The sequence below is a fragment of the Macaca nemestrina genome, chromosome 7 (assembly GCF_043159975.1).
Source record: "Macaca nemestrina isolate mMacNem1 chromosome 7, mMacNem.hap1, whole genome shotgun sequence".
Classification (NCBI taxonomy): Eukaryota; Metazoa; Chordata; class Mammalia; order Primates; family Cercopithecidae; genus Macaca; species Macaca nemestrina.
In genome coordinates, this window is record NC_092131.1 from 37,759,824 (window position 1) to 37,779,586 (window position 19,763).

General features: G+C 46.1%; 1 protein-coding gene across 10 annotated transcripts in view; it reads left to right on the plus strand.

Annotated features, from left to right (window-relative positions):
- The first annotated feature begins 268 nt into the window (after positions 1–268).
- The window catches only part of LOC105472909 (solute carrier family 8 member A3), a 141,489-nt gene continuing 121,994 nt past the window's right edge, over positions 269–19,763 (plus strand). For 4 of the 10 annotated variants that reach the window (XM_024790076.2, XM_011726514.2, XM_071099963.1 and 1 more), the window contains exon 1: positions 706–1,277. The gene's annotated coding sequence lies outside the window, so the exon portion shown is untranslated. Of the gene's footprint in view, positions 359–704; positions 1,278–19,591; positions 19,685–19,763 lie in introns of those variants that run through there. The other 6 variants (XM_011726511.2, XM_071099964.1, XM_011726505.3 and 3 more) reach the window with 5 other exon arrangements.

The following is a 19,763-nucleotide window of genomic DNA, read 5'->3' on the forward strand; positions in this document are numbered from 1 at the left end:
GCTTTAAAAACCCGAAACGCCAACATACCAGAGCTCACCCAAGCGTCTCTCACAAGCTGTTGTTTGACTTGGGTTGAGAAAATGACAGGCTGGGTTGTGCACCAAGACGAGAAGAAAAAAGAGGGGGAAAAAAGGAGTTTTCTTTTCCCTCCACTACCAACCTCCATCCCCCTCAACTCCTCCCCTAGGCCTGGGTGGACCCTGCCTGGGTAATAGTTCCCTGCTATATTTAAAAACCACAGATGTGTTTGGTGGAGACTTAATTTCGGAATTGCAGGCAGCGTCTCCTGAGGACAAGGGGAAAGCCGGTGCCGCGCGCCCGCCTGCTGCCTGGAGCTCCCAACTCGGCGGAATCCAGGTCAGGAGGCGCCGCCGTTTTGATGTGCTGCCGGCCGGGAGGTGCGGGCCCCAGGATCCAACGACTGGGGTGGGTGGACGCGGGGCAGGGGTTCGATCTGAATTGGCCCTCGGGGGCTCTGGATACGGGTTGCGGGATGCGGGCTCGACTTCCTCGTTGCCGGTCGAGGAGCGTTCTGAGAGTCTCCCCTCGGCGCGTGAGGATAAATATGCACGGCTTGTCATTCGGTGCGGCGCTCTCTCCCAGCTGATAGGGTGACGTTCCGTTTGGAGGCTTGGAGATTGGCTTTTTGATTTGGCTTCTTGCGGCAGCTTAATGGGCAAAGCTCTCCGCTCGCCCAGAAACCAGCCTCTCCGCGCGTCCCCTCTGCGCGCGGCGAGGCCGAGACGTCTCCCGCGGTGACAGCGTGCAAGGCGGAGAGCCGGCGCGCTCCCAGCCCCGGGAAAGCCCAGGCGACGCGACCGCAAGCCCGAACCCGGGTCCCTCGGAGCCGCCAGGGCGCGCCGGGCTGCTCGCCTTGCTGCCCCTCCTGGCAGGAATCCCCCGCCGCCCGCGGCCGGGACTCCGGGCCTCTCCCAGGCGTATATTCCAGCCCCCGCTCTGGGTAGGGGTTTCCCTCCTTCTGAAATCTGCGCGGAAGGACCCCTCCCGGGGCCCCTCGCCCTGGCCCCAGACACCCACCCGCCTAGACCCCGCGCTCCAGATGCGCTGCCCGGCAGCTCCCTGACAGCTGCGAGCCCACGAACCCCGGCGGGCGGGCGGTGGCGAACTGACATGCCCCGGACGCGGCTGCGGCCGGCGGGCAGCCCGCGGGGGCGATGAGCCGCTGCGGCCGGTGAGGCGCCCGGTGGCGGGGGCATCACGTACCTTCCTCACCCCCCTCACTTGCCCACTCCGCTCGGGAGGCCGAGAGGAAACGGTGAGTAATGGGGTGAGCCTCCTGCCCTTCCCCCTTAGCGGGCAGCCGAGCCATGGGAGGTAGAGGTTGGGGGGCTTGGGATGCCCCTAAGAGGATCCCTGATTGTGAATAACGGGGTTAAGTTATTTCTCAAGATCATTCATATGAACCACCTTCCTGTGGATTTAGTGCCAAGAGAAGTGGGGGGAGGGTGCCCTGGAAAGTGTACATTGTGTATGCGGTGTTGGGGGGGCAGATCTGGCAGAGTGGGTGTCCACGGGAGGGTGCCGCCGGGTGGGGAGGGGCAGAGAGAGATAGATGCCTGGGCAGATGCTTACAGTCGGATCGTGAGCATGTTGGGTTGGTAGCGGGTGCTGTTTGGGGAGACTGACTGCTGTGTTGTGTGCTGGATGCATGTGGGCATATGTGTGCCGCCTGGGCCAGGGCGTGTTGTGCTTCTGGTGCTGTGAGTGTCCGCTGGGTTTGGGGGCTAGCAGGGAAGCTGGTTATCCACTCCGCGCGCGCCCGCGTGCACATACGCACGCACGCGCTCACCCCAATCTCGGGACTCCACCGCCGCGGGTCGGGAGCTGCAGCCCCAGCGCACCGACCGCTGGGGCCAAGGGGGCGGGGAAGAAGGAGGGTTTCTCAAGTCCTGCACTCTCCAGCCCCTGGTGGTGTGCGTGGTCTGGGGCTCGCTGGAAAGAATCGAAATATATAACTAACCTTCCCCCGATCCCCCAACACACACACGCGCGCGCACACACACACACACACACACACACACACGCTCTCGCTCTCGCTCTCTCTCTCTCTCTCACACACACACACACACACACACACAGAGCCAAAGCCCTCATTCAGAGGCTAGCGCTGCTGCTCCTGCAGGCCCTGGCTGACCTGCCCAGAGGACCCAAGCCACTGGGAGAGATGATGAAAGCAATTTGCTCCGGGGGAAAAAGCAGTTTTTCGTCTTAATTCATTGTGTTTTGTGTTTAACCGTGTGGTAGTGGTTATGGTGGCGGGGTGGGGTTAAATAGAAGAAATGCCTTTAATGCAGTACCATAAATTTACCTGCTCATCGCAGCTTGTTTCTCTCTCTCTCTCTCTCTCTCTTTCTCTCTCTCTCTCTCTCTCCCCCCCCTCGCCCCCCACCCCCACCCTTCTCTTCTCTTCTCTCCCCCTTTCCCCTTTCTCTCTCTTCTCTCTCTCCTTTCCTGGCGATTAATAAACAAACCTCTGAACGCATTCGGCGGTTAGGTCTCCCGGGCAGAAGAATTGAAATTGGTTTCAATTTATCAGAAACGTAGACTGCAGCAGGCACTGCCAAGCTCCTGGGTGGTCAAGAAACACCCGAAGGGGGTAGGGGGAGGAGGGAGTTGAGGAGGGTGGAATGTGGGTACGTGATAGGAACACATCCGGCCTTCTAGTGGGGCACCAAAAGGGAAGCCTCCTCGGCCCCTGGCGACCCAGTGACTTGCAGCGGCGTGTGATTAATCTTCCACAGCTGTCGTGCCCCATCCACTTGAGCTGAGCTCTTGTTTACCTCGATTTTCAAATATAGCTGCTGCGCCATGCTCTTCCTGAAATAGGGGGATCAGTTCACCCTTTATGGGCTCTTGGCCTCCTGCCGGGGCTTCTTTTTGCTGGCGTCACTGGCTGGATCCAAGTTTGAGAGGAACCTGCCCCTTCATGCATTGCAGGTCTCCAAAGGAGGATGGCTGATGGTCAGAGCTTAGGTAACTAGATGTCGACTGATCACCCAGCCCCTCATTGCAATCTACAATGCCCAGCAGCAGTCCCCTCATACAAGTCCACTTTGTAGCCTCCTTTTTCTTTAAATAAAATGTAGATACTGGGTTGAGAAGAAGCAGATAAGGCCTATAGAACTGAACTTGGTTGAAGTGGTTCTTTCTTTAACTTGATGGAGAAGGGAAGGCCATTCATGCAGTTTCCTACACTTGGAATCCTTTATTTTTCTCCCAGCATACTCCTAAAGTACTCCTACTCAAGCTTCGCTCTCAGCTCACTAGTTACTTCCTCAAGGAAGCCTTTCATATCCTCCCTGACTAGGCCAGATCCCTGCTTATTATACATCTGTATTAGTCCGTTCTTACACTGGTAATAAAGACATACCCAAGTACTTTACAAAGGAAAGAGGTTTAATGGACTCACAGTTCCACAGGGCTGGGGAGGCCTCAGGAAATTTACAATCATAGTGGAAGGGGAAGAAAACACGTCCTTCTTCACACGGCGGCAGCAAAGAGAAGTGCCGAAAAGAGGGGAAAAGCCCCTTGTTAAGCCATCAGATCTTGTGAGAACTCACAATCACAAGAACAGCAGCATGGGGGTAACTGCCCCCATGATCCAATTATCTCCCTGGCTTCCTCCCAGGACACGTAGGGATTATAGGAACTACAATTCAAGATGAGATTTGGATGTGGACACAGCCAAGCCATATTTGGCCATGGAGTCCATTGGATTCCAAAAGAAAAGTATTTGTTTATTCATTCAGTTAGCCATTTATTCAATAAATGTTCAACAGCCACCTACTCTGTCAGGCATGTGCTAAGTCCAGAGGCAAATAAAATAGAATGGACCCTTTCCTCATAATCACTCATAATCTAAAGTTATATTTTTGAAGTAATTTAAAGATGCACATTAAATTTATGTATGTGATTAAGTAATGCCAGGCACACCTCTAGACAACAGACTCCACAAAGGGAGGAAACTGTGTCTCAAAGGCCTAGCACTGTGCCTGGCATAGGATAGGTACCCAGTAAATGTTGGTTGAGTGAGTGGAATTGGAGGAATAATTACATTCTTTCCTTCTCTGTTCCTGCTCTTCTGAGCTCTCCTTTACACTGCCACCTACAGCTTCCTGGTAGAAGAAGAGAGAATATGGTTACTGAACTGACCCTGTTAAAACTATTTCCATGCCCTGTGCTCCTCCAAGAGATGGGACCCTAAAGCTGATAGGTTGTCCTCTTCCCCCAGCCCTGCCCTGTGCCTGTGAAGGGTGGTTCCTTTTGCATTCTCTGGGCACAGTTGTTAGTATTGTTTATGGGCACTGATAGTGGGCATGTTCCCCAGCCTTCATGCTTCAGTCATTGCCCATGATCAGGATTTGGGAAATGTGTCACACATCTGGACTTCTTTTCAAACTATTGAGATTAGATAAAAAGAAAGGAATAGGCCGGGCGCGGTGGCTCACGCCTGTAATCCCAGCACTTTGGGAGGCCGAGGCAGGTGGATCACTAGTTCAGGAGTTCAAGACCAGCCTGGCCAACATGGTGAAACCCCGTCTCTACTAAAAATACAAAAATTAGCTGGGCATGGTGGCAGGCACCTGTAATCCCAGTTACTCGGGAGGCTGAGGCAGGAGAATTGCTTAAACCCAGGAGGCGGAGGTTGCAGTGAGCCGAGATCGCACCACTGCACTCTAGCCTGGGTGACAGAGCGAGACTCTATCTCAAAAAAACAATTAAAAAAAGGAATAACCCCCTTCACTTAAGCTTGATTGCTTTGCCTAAGAGATTCAAATATGTGATGAGGCTCAGAAAAACACTGGACTCCAAAAGAAAAATCATTCGTTTATTCACTCAGCTAGCCATTTATTCAATAAATATTCAACAACCACCTACTCTGCCAGGCATGTGCTAAGTAGAGAGGCAAATAAAATAGAATGGCCTCTTTCCTCATAAACACACATTCCAGCAAGGATGACCAACTAGTGAATGGACAATTACTGTATAAAGTGATTTCTGCCAGTAGAGGGTAAACCCCATGATAATGGAAGCATATAGGAGGAGCACCTCTTCCTAGGGGCTTAATGAGGATTTGTAGGGACAGCTAAGCCCAGAAAGGGAGGATGGGTAGGAGTTAGCTTTGGTGAAAGAAAAGAGGAGAGGAAGAAAAGAGGAGAGGAAAGTGGAGGGAGAAAGTGTTATGAGTGAAGGGATTAGTATGTAAAGACCTACCATAGATAAGAGCTCTTCCAAATGACTGAAGACAGAGATTAAAATGCAGGGGAGTTGAGTCTGGAGAAGGCATAGGGGTCAAACCTTGAAGGGCTTGTACTCCATGCTAAGAATTTCCACTGAGTTTCCAATGCAGGGTTAGGAAAATGTTGACTACTGATTTGAAAAGTCAGACTTGCATTTTAGATAGTGTACTGAAACTGGAACGTAGGAGAGAGAGGGAGGTAAAGAGGAACTGTATAGAAACCCAGGTGTATGGTCCTGGCAGCCTATGAAGGTGAGGGCAGGGGTTTCCTCTTTCTGTTTCAATGCACAGACTGTCATGGGTAGCAACTACTTGGAGCAGTGTTGCATGGGAGGTAAAAAGAATTTACCAAGACAGTTGTAGGTTAAAAAAAAAAAAAGTCAGATTTATTAGAGAAAGTATGAGGATAGATTGCAAGGAAGCAACAGGCAGGTCAGCAAGAGAAGAAGGAGCTGACTGCAAGGGGACAAAGGCTTGCTGGGGACTTATAGGATGGGGCTTGTGCTGGAGAGAGCTATGTGCAGTACTGATAATGCCAAGGTTGCAGTGAGTTAACTTGCACTTTTCTATCAGCCGATGGTCTGGTGATAGCTGGGTACAGGAAGATTGTGAGTTATTTGCGCAGGAGGGCTCTGTGTCCTGGACCATAAAAAAAGGCAGACTTACAGCTTATCTGCTTTCTCTTTTTGCTTTCCCCTGGTCCTGCCAGCCTGACCTCTTTTCCCTAATTAGGACTCCACACAAACCAGAGATACCCTTCTAGGAAAGCGTTTCACTAATTTTCTCTAATGAGATTGGTTTATGTTTGGTTGTTCATTAGTGTTTTGAATGGGCCCTCTAAACTCAACACTGGGCAGATGCCTTAGGGGAAAAGAGAAAGGGCTCCACAGAGTGTAAGACATATTTCCTGGCCAACTGAACTGCAGAGCAAAGCAAACTCTCAAAGATTTGAGATGGAGAGATCCGTGAAGGCTGAGACAGGCCTGAAGAAGGAGCCTGGAAGGGTAAGAATTTAGGTCCATGGAGACTATAGAGCAAGACATCTAGATAGGAGACTCACATGTGTATGTACATGGGTATTTAAAAATAATATGGTGAGTGAATAAAAGCTAATTCTAGAATCCAGGGTACTTGGATATGGCATACAGAATCACATCTAGTAAGAAGAAAACAGCTCTGTTTCATCTATATATAATTTGGAACAGACCAAATAGCATTTACTGCCTTGATATTTGGAATGACAAATAGGGCTTTCCTAGTTGTGTTCAGGAATGCTGGGTCATGTTGGGACTAGATCTGGAAGTGGGACCAGAAGCTGTGCTCCTGCCATGGCTTCCATGTGATAATTTCCAAATCACTCAACAGGAGAGGACCTCAAAGTCCAAAAGAATGAAACCAAACAGTGTGAGCTTGGTCAGCATTCTTCCTTTGCACCCTGATTTCTCCACTGGGTTCCTCATCCTTCCCTGTCACTAATCTTAGAGTAAAAAACAAACAAAAAACAAAAACAAAATGCTTCATTTCCTGCAGTGCCCAGGAGCTCACCCTTGCCTTACTTTGGTAAACTGCCCCAGTTCCATCTCTTATCTGAAGTGTCTTTCTCCTTCAATACAGAATCCTCTCCCTCCACAAACCCCATCTTAAAAAGAGTATCACTTCTCTAATTCCTTTTCCCCATTATACTCTTTCCCCATCATGCCTTCAACAAACTCTTGAAATTTTGATCATTTGTCCCTATTTTCTCACCATTCATCCACTCACTTCCCACTTTTCTCCACCTTCTCCCCAACTCTAATCCACCAAGGACTTCTCATTCCCCAAAATATAATGACTTATTCCAAATAGCTGCCTGCTGTCCTCCCTCTTTCTTTCTCTGTCTCTCTCCCTCCCTGCATCAGATAATATTGACAATTAGCTCCTTAAGTCTTTCCTCTTTTGACTTCTTTCACACAGAGCTCTGTAGGTCTCACTACCTCTACATGGCCCCTCTTCCACTTCCACTCCAAGATTCTCTCCTCTCTCCCAATTTTTCCTTTCTCCATTATCCCTTGGCAGTCTCCCTGAATGGTTTGTGCTGTTACTGCAGTGTGGATAGCTCCCAGAGTCTGTGACTCTAGCTCTCCAAGCCGGATGTCTTGTTTCTTGTCTTGATTTCCACATGGCTGGAAATATCTCCAACAAGATGTCCTGTTAACTCCTCCTGAATTTTTACTAACCTGACATCATCTTTGTCCTTAGCAGCTTCTCCTCCTGACTTCCCACTTTCTCTTGATGGCACCAACAAACTTCCAGTCACCCTGACTTGAAACCTCCAAGTTTATCTTTGAACTCATCTCCCTTGTTCCCCAAGTATTGCTTGATGTATTTTATAAGCCTGTGCCCCTCTTCTTCATCTCAAACACCATGACTCAAGTGCAGATTTTATCACCTCTTGTATAAAAATAATAATAATATGTGTGTGTTTACCATCTGTCAGCTACTCTGTTGCAAAGTGCTTACCTTGATTTTCCCATTTAGTCCTTACCATGGCTGTGCGAAGTAGTTACTATTATTATATTGTAAAAAACAGCTTCCTGCCATCTTCCCAACTTCAACCTTTCCCTCTTTCAATTCATTTTAATCAGTTACAAGATTCACCACCTAAAATGCCTTTGTAAACTTACCACTTTTCTGCACAAAAAACTTTGAAGGGCATTCCATTTTTTGCAGTTCATTGTATTCAAGGCCCTGTATGGGCTGGTGCCCCACTCCATATCTAGCCTCACTTTTTACAGTTCCCTTGCCCTTTCTGCCTTTGTGCATTTGTTCACAGTTTACCTTCCCCTAAGACTTCTGCTTGTTCTTCAGTGTTCAATTCAAATGCCTCTTCCTGATGGGAAGGCTTTATGGAGAAGCTGTCCCTTCCTCCTGTGAATTTTAATAACGTGACATCTGTTTTTCATTAGCCCTTTACACTTTCTGAAATGCTTTTTTTTTTTTTTTTTTGCATGTGGCTTCCCATCCCTCCCGGAGCAAGTGCTTTTTCTGTCTCCCACTCTATGTCACATGATGCCTGAAATACAGTAGGTGTTCAATGAAAAAATGGAGTGAATATACTCCCTCACCCATGAAGCAGGTGAAACAAGGTCAAGAAAGGGGATCTATACTATTTCCAAAAATAAGACAATGGTGGAGTCAAAATTCAAACCAGGGACAGGAAAATGGTGTAACAGAGGAGGCAACGAATTGGTGATGAAAGGTTATGTTCTAATTCTTGTCACTTCTGACAACCACAGGTGAGACTCACCTCTGCTCTCTGGGCCTTGGATTCCTTATCCATCAAAAGAATTTGTGTTGGATGTGTTGACTTTTATGCTCCTCCCTGACCTGACAATTCTGTATTCTGTGAGTCTTGTTTCATAGTATACAGATTGTCTACTGCTGAGAATACTTTCAGTGCTGACAGTATCTTTCATTTCAAAAACTTCCAACTGTAACTTGAAACCTCTAGTGTATCTGTTATCACATTGAGTCTATCTAGAGATCAACTTGGCCAGTCAACTCAGCTGTCCAGCCTGTAAGCTGCCCTAAATTGGTTAGAGTGCCCCAAGGGCCCCAGGTTGGCACTCCTCAATGTGCAGTCACCAGTCAGCTCCCACTGCAGTATTCTAGGGCATTCTCAGAATGACTAGTACTGCTCTAGGCTCCCAAATGTTCCAGACATCCTATCTCAACTCCTGCACTTCTGCCTTTCATAGAGCCCCCAGAAAAGATGTGTTTAGAACCATGTATATTCTGCTGAGAGTCTAGTAAAACCACTCTGCTCAGCAGCTTTCCAGATGCTCCACCTACCACAAACATACCATTGTACTCCCTCCCCAGTGAGACAGGAAGAATCCTCTTGAGCCAGTGCCTTTTCGCCCCTGAAAAGAAACTAATAGAGGAATCAACCTCAAGGGGAAATCATTAGGGGAGAGCACATCTGTGAAGACAGTAGCTAGATCTGCTGGGAGTCTGAGGAATCTGCTCCTGGCACCCCCTTGTAACAGGAGGGCCCAGAGCATCCCTGGAGTTGATTATACAAGAGAACTAACCAGACTTGTCTCAGAGAGATGACTTTGACTGCTTGCCAGGTTTTATTTGTTCTTCAGTCAGGCAATGATATGATTTAATTCCATATTTCAACATTTAAAAAATTAAAATAAATTAAATGGCATTAAAATACATCTGGCTTCTGGAGAATAGTATGAGAACTATGTACATAAAGGAGGCTGATCACCAGCATCCCTTGATGGCTTTGCAACAAGGCAGAAGATGTCAGCCTCCCCCATGGGTAACCTCAAAAGATAGAGCCCAGGTGGTTCTCTCTTGGCAACAGGGAAGGGCAGGAACAATGTCTACCTGAGGCTGCCCTGGGTTTCTTGCTCCTCTAACTCCAGCCCTGACTTCCTTTCAGCTGCAGGGGATGCTTTCTCTTGGCCCTTCCCGACATAACACACTCCTTCAGCCTGCTGAAAGGAGACATCTGGCATTCAGAGCACCAAAGTTTGGTTCTGGCTCCATTATTTATTGGCATAGAAACACTCAGCAATAAACTGAGCCCCAATTTCTTCTTCTGTGCGATCATCCTCACAAGAAGGATTAAATAAGATCCTGTGAGTGAGAAGGTCTTTGTAAACCCCTGGCAAATAGCATTGCTTAATATTTATTGAATGAATGATGCAGTATAAATGCTGATTATCATTATGCCATACTCTGAAGGAAAAGTGAGGTGCCAATGAGAGGACTAGGATTGAGAGAGGAGGTTGTGTTTAGAATTAGACTCATGACTTTTGTCCAAACATTATGTGGTCCCACTAGTTCTTGAGAATGAACAAAACTATCTGCACTCTGAGGTCATTGGCTTTACCCATAAGGCTTGCCAGGAAGTCTGAAGTCTCTTCCTAGATGCATCTTTCCAGAATCACTTAATGAAAACTCCTGTAGAGTCATTTTGCATCCATTCAACAAATACTTACTGAGTACTCCCTCTGCCAGCACTAGCCAAGGCACTGGGAATACTGTGGTGAACAAAAGGGATGAGATTCCTGCTACTATGGAGTATATATTCGATGATAAACTAGTAAACAAGCAAACAAAAACAAGGATGATTTCATCAAGTGCATATGGGCTATAAAGAAAATGAAAAGTGATGTTACAAGAGAGTACTGGAGGGGAAGATTACCTTTAGATAAGATGGGTGGGGGAAAGTCTCTCAGAGAGGGGTATCTACGGCCTGAATGAAACTTAAAAGTGACCTCTGTGGATATTTAGGGTAAGGTTGTTCCAAGTAGAGAGAACAGTAGATGCAAAAGTCCTAAGACACATGCTTGCCTGTTCTAGAAACTTCCAAGTATTTCATCTAGGTTGGAGTGGAATATGGATGGAGCAAAACAAAATGGTAGGAGATTTGAAAGGTCAGCGAATTAGAAGCTAGACGAGAAGTCAGTAGGAGGTGAGGTGCCACAGAAAGAGAGAGGATACAAAGAATGGCGTGATCTATCTGATTTACATTTTAAAGAGACTTTCTGGCTATTTTGTGGAGCGTAGATTATAAGGGGTGGAACAAGGTTGGTAGCTGTTGCAGTAGTCCAGGTGAGAGATGTAATATTAAATATTAAATCTCCAGCAGCTAGAATGGAACGTGACACATATTTGGCACTCAATAAATTTGAGAATGCGTCCAGGCAGAAATGATCTTCAAAGAACCTACAACTGTGATGGGCACATCACAGTGCTCGACAAATACTTTCGTTCATGAATCAATGAACAGCATCAGGCTTTCTTGTAGCTACTCTAAATTAACTTGAAGTTAATCTCAATATTTTGGATCTTTTACAAGTAATTCTTATCTTTCTAGCTAGCACTATTTCTTAGGAGCAATATGTTCCATGGGTTCATTTTTTCCTGTGTGAAACTGTGCGGTCATTTGAAACAGATCTGAGATGTCTAACTCCACAACCGTTAGGCAGTGTTCATAAATCCCCAAACCCTTTGCTCACATTTAGATACTGATCTCATATACCTTTCTGTGTGTCACTCCAGAGGGGTGACCAGACCTGCTTCATCAGTGCATCTCCAGAACTTATCACAGTCTGGTCTACTGAATCCACAAATGGTTATTCCCTTGACTAGACTGAGGAACACTCTAAGGCCTTGGTTGGGTTCCATTTGTCCCACAGTTACAGGAAGTCCTAAAGCTAAGAAGATATCTAAGTTGGATGGTTTCGTGTTGATTCCTTCAGCTTCCATTCCTTGGGGCCTGGAGATCTCAGGATCAGGATGAACTTTGCAGGGCCAGTGGAGGAAGGGGCCTGATGTGGTGTGGTCCTTGCTAGGCCTCTTCATTCCTCTTCACCATCATCTTCTGTTTCTATTGGTCTCCAACTTACATGGATTCTCCTTTCAGTGCCTCTGAAATCCAAGCCTTCCCCAGCAGCCCTTCTCCCACTGCCTTGGTTCAGGTCTCCATTGCCTCTCACCCCAGTCCTGGGAGAGTCTGGACTGGTCTTCTTGCCTCCAGTCTTGCTCCGCTTTCATTCACCTATCCTGTTCCCACACTGTCATCACTCTAGGCTGCCTATCCAAAAGAAAAACATTGATCTTGTCCCTCCTATAACTAAAAACCTTCAGTGTTTCCTTATTGCCTCCAAGAGAATGCCCACATTCCTTGGCCAGGCACACAAGGCCTCTTACCAGCGATTCCTCACTTATCTCCACAGCTTCTCTCAAGTCTTTCAGCCATACTGCTCATCCTTCTGGAAACAGACACTGCTTGTTCAGGCTTCCATGCCCTTTAGCATGGGCTTCCTATGGCCTTTGTTTGAGATGCATTGGCTTCCACCCAGTTAACTCCTGTTCATTCATTAAATCCTAGATCTAATGTTAGCTGGTTCATGCAGCCGGCACCAGTGATCCCAAGCAGTGCTATACCTTCCTTTCTTGTGATCTCTTGGCACGTTGCACATGCTTCCAAATCTGGTACTTGTTTCATTGTAATTATTTGGTTTTCTGTCAGTGTTCTCCAGTGAAGTGTGTGCTTCTCTAGAGGGATTATATTTTATTCATATTACTCAAATTCAGAAAACCGTGCTCACAGCATCCCTGACAGATGGTTCTCCAGCCTCCAATTTGAACACTGCCAAAGATGGGAGAAATCACTGGATATTATCCCTTCTATTTTTGCACATTCATTCGATGTACTCATTCATTCAATAAATATATACTGAGCATCTACGATATGCCAGGCACTGATTTAGGCACTGGGGATACAGAAATATCAGATAAAAATTTCTACCCTCTTGGAACTTATATTCTAACTTTTCTGAGTGTGTGGGGAAAAAATGAGTTTGGAACAAATTAACCTTCTCAGCATAATTCAGTGAAAGTCAGCCTGTGACACATAAGCTGGGTTTCATACAAATGCATGCATGCATGCATGAATGAATAAATGAGTAAGCGAGTGAATGAACAAAGAGGCCATGAGGAAGTGTGAAGAAGTAGACCTAAGCTATTATCACTGAAAGGAAAAATAATTAGAAATACAACTTGCTGAAAATGGATGAATGGCATCATTTTCCTACAAAGACAAGGGAATTATGGATCTTTTATATTTCATCAGTACAAGTATAAACCAAGTAGACAGCAAGTTTAGGGAAAGACAAAGGGAAAATATGCTTATGTGGGTAGAGAATTGATGCTGACTATTCTTGGCAAGTTATGAAAGGAAGTGAGATTTCAAGAAGGTGAGATGTTTGTCCAGAACATAGAAATGTCTTGTGGTACCCATTTGTGGGTCAGCGCATGATCTGCTGTAAGTCCTTCTCCCAGTCCAAAGAAAGTCTCTAATGGCTGGAATTTCTGGGATGCAAATGTCATAGTCAGGTGAGGTTCCTTCTCTTCTCTCCCAGGATTTTCAACCTTGTCTGTATCTTAAAATCAACTAAGGAACTTTTCAAAAACATAAATATTTAGGCTCCTCTCCCAGAGAGTTCAAAACTTAGGTCTGGAGTAGGATCCAGATGTCTGTATTTTTTAGAACTCCATGATTATTCAGATGTACAGCCATCTCTAGAATGTGATCCTGGTTCCATCACTGTCTCCAACTGGAGGATGACTTAAATGCAGATGTAGATCCAGCCATGGGAAAAACAAAACTTAAATTAAGCTGAGCTAAGCCCTCTCTCTTCCTAGCTTTCTGGCCCACTCTCAGTGTTTGTAACTCCCCAGATCTGTCAAGGATTTGCAGAGAGCAAAGTCCTCTGGTTTACACAAGTCTAGCACATTTCAGGCATGTTTGAATCATAGAATTTTAGAGGCAGAGAGGGTATCAGAGATCAAGTTCAACCTCTTAGTCCTATCAATAGAGTTTCACAGAGTGTGACGATTCATTGTTACAAACAAAAAAAGCTTCCCCTTTGGGAGGCTGAGGTGGGTGGATCATTTGAGGTCAGGAGTTCGAGACCAGCTTGGCCAACATGGTAAAACCATGCCTCTACTAAAAATACAAAAATTAGCCGGGTGTGGTGGTGCACACCTGTCATCCCAACTACTTGGGAGGCTGAGGCAGGAGAATCACTTAATCCTGGGAGGCAGAGGTTGCAGTGAGCCGAGATTGTGCCACTACACTCCAACCTGGCCGACAGAGTGAGACTCCTTCTCAAAAAAAAAAAGCTTCCCTATATTGAGTTGAAATTTTTCATAGGGCTTCCAGAAGAGTGTGGAAGATGGATAGGTAAACAGATACGCCCAGTACAGTGTGATAAGTGCTTCATGGGTGACCAAAGTGTTAGAAGAACCTAAGAGAATAAATGATTCACTTTACAATTAGAGGAAGACACATTTTCAGGGAAGGCTTCCCAGAAGACACAGAACTTTCTGGAGCCTGAAGTTCTTGACCTAAGGGATCTTGATTCCTAGCCTACTCTTCCACCATCCCTTTCATCCCCTGGAGCTTAAAAGCGGACTTTAGCATTTGACATACCAAGTTTCATAGCCCCTCTTTGCTACTTGGTCAGCTAATGGACCTTGGGTAAATTATGAATCTTTGAGGCCCCTATATCCTCTTTTCTAAAACAGATAACAAGACATGTCTCATGGTGGGGTTGTGAGGTGTTAAATAACAGATATAAAAGTGCCTAGAGCAGTGTGGCTATAGAGTAGCTGCCTGATAAATATATATGATCATTGCTGTCATCACTTTTTAAAAGTCCTTGGTCCATATAAAGCATGAGGAGATGGAGGCCTGCTGATGCCCTGGTCTGTCTAGGAAGCTTTCTTTTCTCTTCTTGTGTAGTAGTACTTGGGAGAATGTCAGCAGGGTTACATGAAACTGTCAGATGGTTCGGAAGTCATTAAAGGTCTGAGAAACTTCAGAGAAGGCAAAATATGACAATTGCCTGAGATCAGCGAAGCAAGAACAGTATAATATTATCTCACATATGACTGCAACATTCTCTACATTAAAAGCCCTGCTGCACTGCAGCCACTGCCCACACAGGTTGAGGCAGCTGTAGAGCCACCAACCTGAGCGCTTAGAGCAGCAGAAGAAAATCATATTACTTTTCAAGACATAGTTGTAATCAATTATTACAATAATTACTTGTTTATCTCCACCCCTCATTAGAAAATAAACTCTCGGAGGTTGGAGAAGTGGTTCATAGCTGTACCTGCAATTGTTAGCACAGCGTTTGGCCTTAATGGGAAAAAAAATGGATTTGGTCCAAGGGGCTTTTGGTAAATCCAGAATGTAGGCTCTCCTTGACTTTTCCCTGGTCCCTGCTTCCTACCACCCCCTTCCTAGCTTATTCTCTTATCCTCTGAGGTCTCTCTAGGAGTCTAAATTCCACACCTGGTTTTCACATGGCTCTGGGCCCACCTAAAATAAATGTGTCCCTTCATTTTTTTCCTTTCCTGTCATCAAAGCATGTTCGACTGGAAGGAACTATAGTGATCATCTAACCCGGAAGGAACTATAGCAATCATCTAACCAAACCTGCATTTTATGGGTGAGGAAGCTGCTGCCCTAAGACAGTCACTGACTTCCCAAGGTCTCACACCGCATTGAGCAAGGCTGGAAAGGAAGTTCTTGAACATTTTCAAATCCAGGGCTTTACCATGGATCCACTCTGCCTGTATGTAGAGCTTCCAAGCTTGTGGGGGGCCTCCACATCTAGAAAGACTCATCCTGCCCTCCTTGAGCCTTTGCTCAAAGAGGCCCTCAAACCTAGGGTATGTGCCAAGCACAGTGGTAACACCATGTGTCCTGGAGGTAGACTGCCAGAACTCAAATGCTTACCTTTCTGTTTACTAACTGGGGTCTTGGGGAAATTCCCTAACCTCTACGAGTTGCAATTTGCCATCTCTAAAACAGGTGTGGTGATAATATCACCTCTTTCACTGTGAAGATTCAAAACATTAATAATGCAAGAAAAACATTTAATATCATTATATTTTCCACCTTGGATACAAGTTCCAGTTGTGGCAATCAAGCTACCTAAGCAGCAGAGGTCATATCTTTCCCACTCTTGAGAGAGTCAGAAACTTCGTTCCTGTGGCTCTCGAGGAGTATTGCCGAGGACAGGACTGCACTGACTTCCGCCCACTGGAGGCAGAAGAAGTGCAGGAGAATAGGCAGTGTGCTTGGACTTGGTTGACACATCAGAGCCAGTGCAGCCTGGCTGGACCTAAAACTTTAATGTAAATTGGCTATGACACCTGTGCAGGGGCCCAGATTTAGAAGCAGAGAGGTACAACTCTACCCAGGCTGGTGACATGCCCGGAGCAGTGTTCCCATTGGAGAAAGTGGAGGGCATAGCAGGAGGGATAATTTGCTCAGTCTGTCCTGGTGGCACTGTTTTATTAATGATCTGGAAGAGCGGAGGAACGGTGACTTTAATTAAATTTGCCAGTGATATTAAAAGATGTCAGGAGCCACTGCTGAGGACACAGACACCTTGCAGATGGCCTCAGGGGCGTTCGGAAGATGATCTGGGAAAGAGATGAGAGGCTGGGGGCTGAGCCAGGGCATCAGTTTGGCTGAGAGAGGGGAATGTGACATGAAGACAGACGGTCATCATGAGCAGAATCTACCTAGCCCCACCGTGCTTGTCTGTATCTGTTCAGTTTGCAATAGAGTTCTGTCTGACCTTCCTGCTCCTGTCTTGCCCCCTTACTGCCGTCCTAAACCCTTAGGTGAAATTGGTATTTCTGAAAGACAAATCATACCATGTCATTCTTTGGTTTACAACCCTATCATTGGCTTTTCATTGCCCTTAGAATAAAACCTCGTCTTCTCTGCCTGGCATCTAAAGCTTGCCATGAGTGAAGTTTTCCCTACTGTCTAGCCTCATCTACTGGGCCTCCTGCCTCATGCTGCATGTCTTGTAATCCCATGCCCACAGCAGCATTTTCCATCATGTTTCCATGTCTTTGCCTTTGCCTCGGCTGTTCTTTTTGACTCGAATGCCCTTCCCAGTTTCCTTTTTTTTTTTTTTTTTTTTGACTAAAGCTCACTCATGCTTGAAGTCTCATTTCAGGGATCACCTCCTTCAGAACGCCTCCCTGAATCCCCAGGCTGGCTCAGTGCCCTCTTCACATTCCCATAGCATTCTGCCCTACCTCCTCTTTTTACAATGAAAGTGTCTATTTGTACATCTGTATACCTCTGCTAGATTGTACCTTTGAGGGCAAACGCGGTGTCTCTCTCTCTTTTTTTTTTTTCCATTTAATCCACCAGCGTCTAATACCAGGTCTAGCAGATCACAGACTTTTGTCAATGTTTGTCAAACAGAACTGATGGGAAGGAGAATATTTGTTGGGAGGCTGCAGCAGGCAGCCAGAACAACCCCAGTAAGCCTGGGAACTAGGCATTGAAACGGCAAGTTTCTCCTCTGAACAGGTGTGGGACAGTCATCTTACTTATAAGTCCACATCAGACTAGAAACTGATTGGAGGCCATGGATGTCCTACAACAAAGTGGTACAGCTTAGTAGAATGGGATGGTTAAAACCATCCTTTATGTCATCTGTCTGTGAGTTCTAGTTCTATTTCCTTTGTACTTCAAATAAATGACTTAGCTAAGACTCAGTTTCCCAAAATATAAAATAGGTATAAAAATATTACTAACCTCATAGGGTTGCTATGAAAATTAAATGAGAAAGCACTCAGCATTATGCACATAATAAACACTTGTAGATGCTAATTACTGTTATTAATATCTTTATGATTTGGGGTGGTCCTGGGGGGGAAGGGTCTCAAGTTGAGTCATATCCCTGAGTATGCCTCGGGGTTAATAGCCTTCTGGAACCACAGAAGATCAGCTGGGTCTCTAAAGGGTTGAGCTGGACCCCCAGGATGTTGGAATCTATCTCAGTTGGTGTCTGGGCCAGGGGCAATTGCATAAAAAATGACCACTGGCTTGGTCATTAGAGATTTTCCTGCTTTCTCTAACATCTCAGCCAGAAACCATTTCCCAGCAGGGCTGCAGAGAGGAACTGGGCATTCACAGGGCATTTTCCACCTTCAATTTCAAAAACTTGTTGCATGCATTTACTAGCCATCTCACCTCCTTGCCTTCTTTTCTTTTTCTTTTTTGTTTTTGAGATGGAGTTTCACTGTTGTTACCCAAGCTGGAGTGCAATGGTGCGATCTTGGCTCACTGCAACCTCCGCCTCCCGAGTTCAAGCCATTCTCTTGCCTCAGCCTCCTAAGTAGCTGGGATTACAGGCGTGCACCACCACGCCCAGCTAATTTTGTATTTTTAGTAGAGACGGGGTTTCACCATGTTGGTCAGGCTGACCTGGAACTCCTGACCTCAAGTGATCCACCTGCCTCAACCTCCCAAAGTGCTGGGATTACAGGTGTGAGCCACGGCGCCTAGCCTTGCCTTGTTTTCCTTAATCTTTTCCTTCAGTTCATTTATTTTCTCATGGAATAGTCTTTTTAAACTGGCCTCTGATTCTGATCATATGATAGCACTTTCCCCAGAAAAACCTGTTGCCACAGAGTGTCTACAGGGCCAAAGGAGAACAAAGACTGTCATCCTCCTTAATTCTCCTGGTCCATAAGATAAATAGGACTCCAAGTCCCCTGTTCAACAGGATGATTCTACCATCCCAATGTTCCATGTCCTTTTACTCTGGAAGACCAGCTCTCTTCCCTCCCCTATGGATACTCACCCTCTTGGGATTGGTTGGCTCTCACAGCAGCCGCCCCCTGTCATTGGGTTGGCACTTGATGAAAGAGCTGCTCAGCTGTGCCTACCATCTGTCGTCGCTGCATGGGGCTCATTGGAATCCACAAAGTGTCAGGGTTTTCAGAGGTCAAAGTAAGGAGCCAAGATCCTTTTCTCTCCACATTTCTCTGGGGTGGGTGAGTGTCAAATCTCGGAATGAAAGCCTCTGTGCACATCATTGATGACAAGAGCTTTCTTAAGCTTTGAAGCTGGATGCGGAACACCTTCAACCACTCTATTCCTCCACAGTCATCCTCATAACCTCTTCTCCTCTGAGTGAGGTCAAAGAGGCAGAGGCCCCCAGCACCTGTTGAGATGCCCCCAGCACCTAGACTAATGGGGAATGTGGGCTTCAGCACTTGGCTGCCACTCTAGGGATTAAACCAAGTTCACCCTCAGCCCTTTGGGAAGGAGGTCTTCATGGGGACAATATGCACCCTGATGTTTTGTGTCCCGAAGAGAATTTCTCTTTGAGAACAGGCTTTGGGAATTTAAAGAGGTCCCACATAGCCTCTAAAATCCAGTCAGGATTTGTCTATGAAATGTATATGTATTTGCAAAGCAAATGGCTATAATTCAGATAAAAAATAAAGAAGGCTGATATCTGAGGAAGCTTCCTTGGTGACTACATTTATTCATTCCGAAAACATACAGTTACTGAGAACCTACTAACCACTCAGGATACCATGATAAACAGAAGAGACACAGTCTTTGCTCTTATGTCATTCACTGTTTAATGGATGAGATCTAAAGCATTATTAAGGGTGGGGAGTGCAAAGAAGAAACCCTCATTTCAAAGACGAATGAGAATAATGGCATGTACAAAGGTCCTGGGGTGGACAGTCACTTGGTATAATCCAGGAGTGAAATGAAGGCCATTGTTGTTGAAATGTAATAAGGGAGAGAGTGATGGGATGAAGGGGGATGAGTGGGAAGGAATGAGTTCATGCAAGGCTTTGGAGGTCATGCGTGAGAACCTGATCTTTATATCAAGAGCAAGAAAAGACTACTAAAGCGCTTCAAATAGGGGAGTGATTTGCTTAAGTCTGTTTGTTTGTTTGTTTGTTTTTTAAAAAAGATTACAGTGGCTATATGAGGAAAGTGGAATCGAGAACTAGCAAGTGTTGGAGTGGTGAGCTCCATTAGGAGGCTACTGAAGTAGATTCATGAGGTAAGGAGTGATGGTGGCCTGGGCTGGGATGATGGTGGTAGAAATGGTGGAAGAGTTGAGAGGATTTAGTGATTAGATA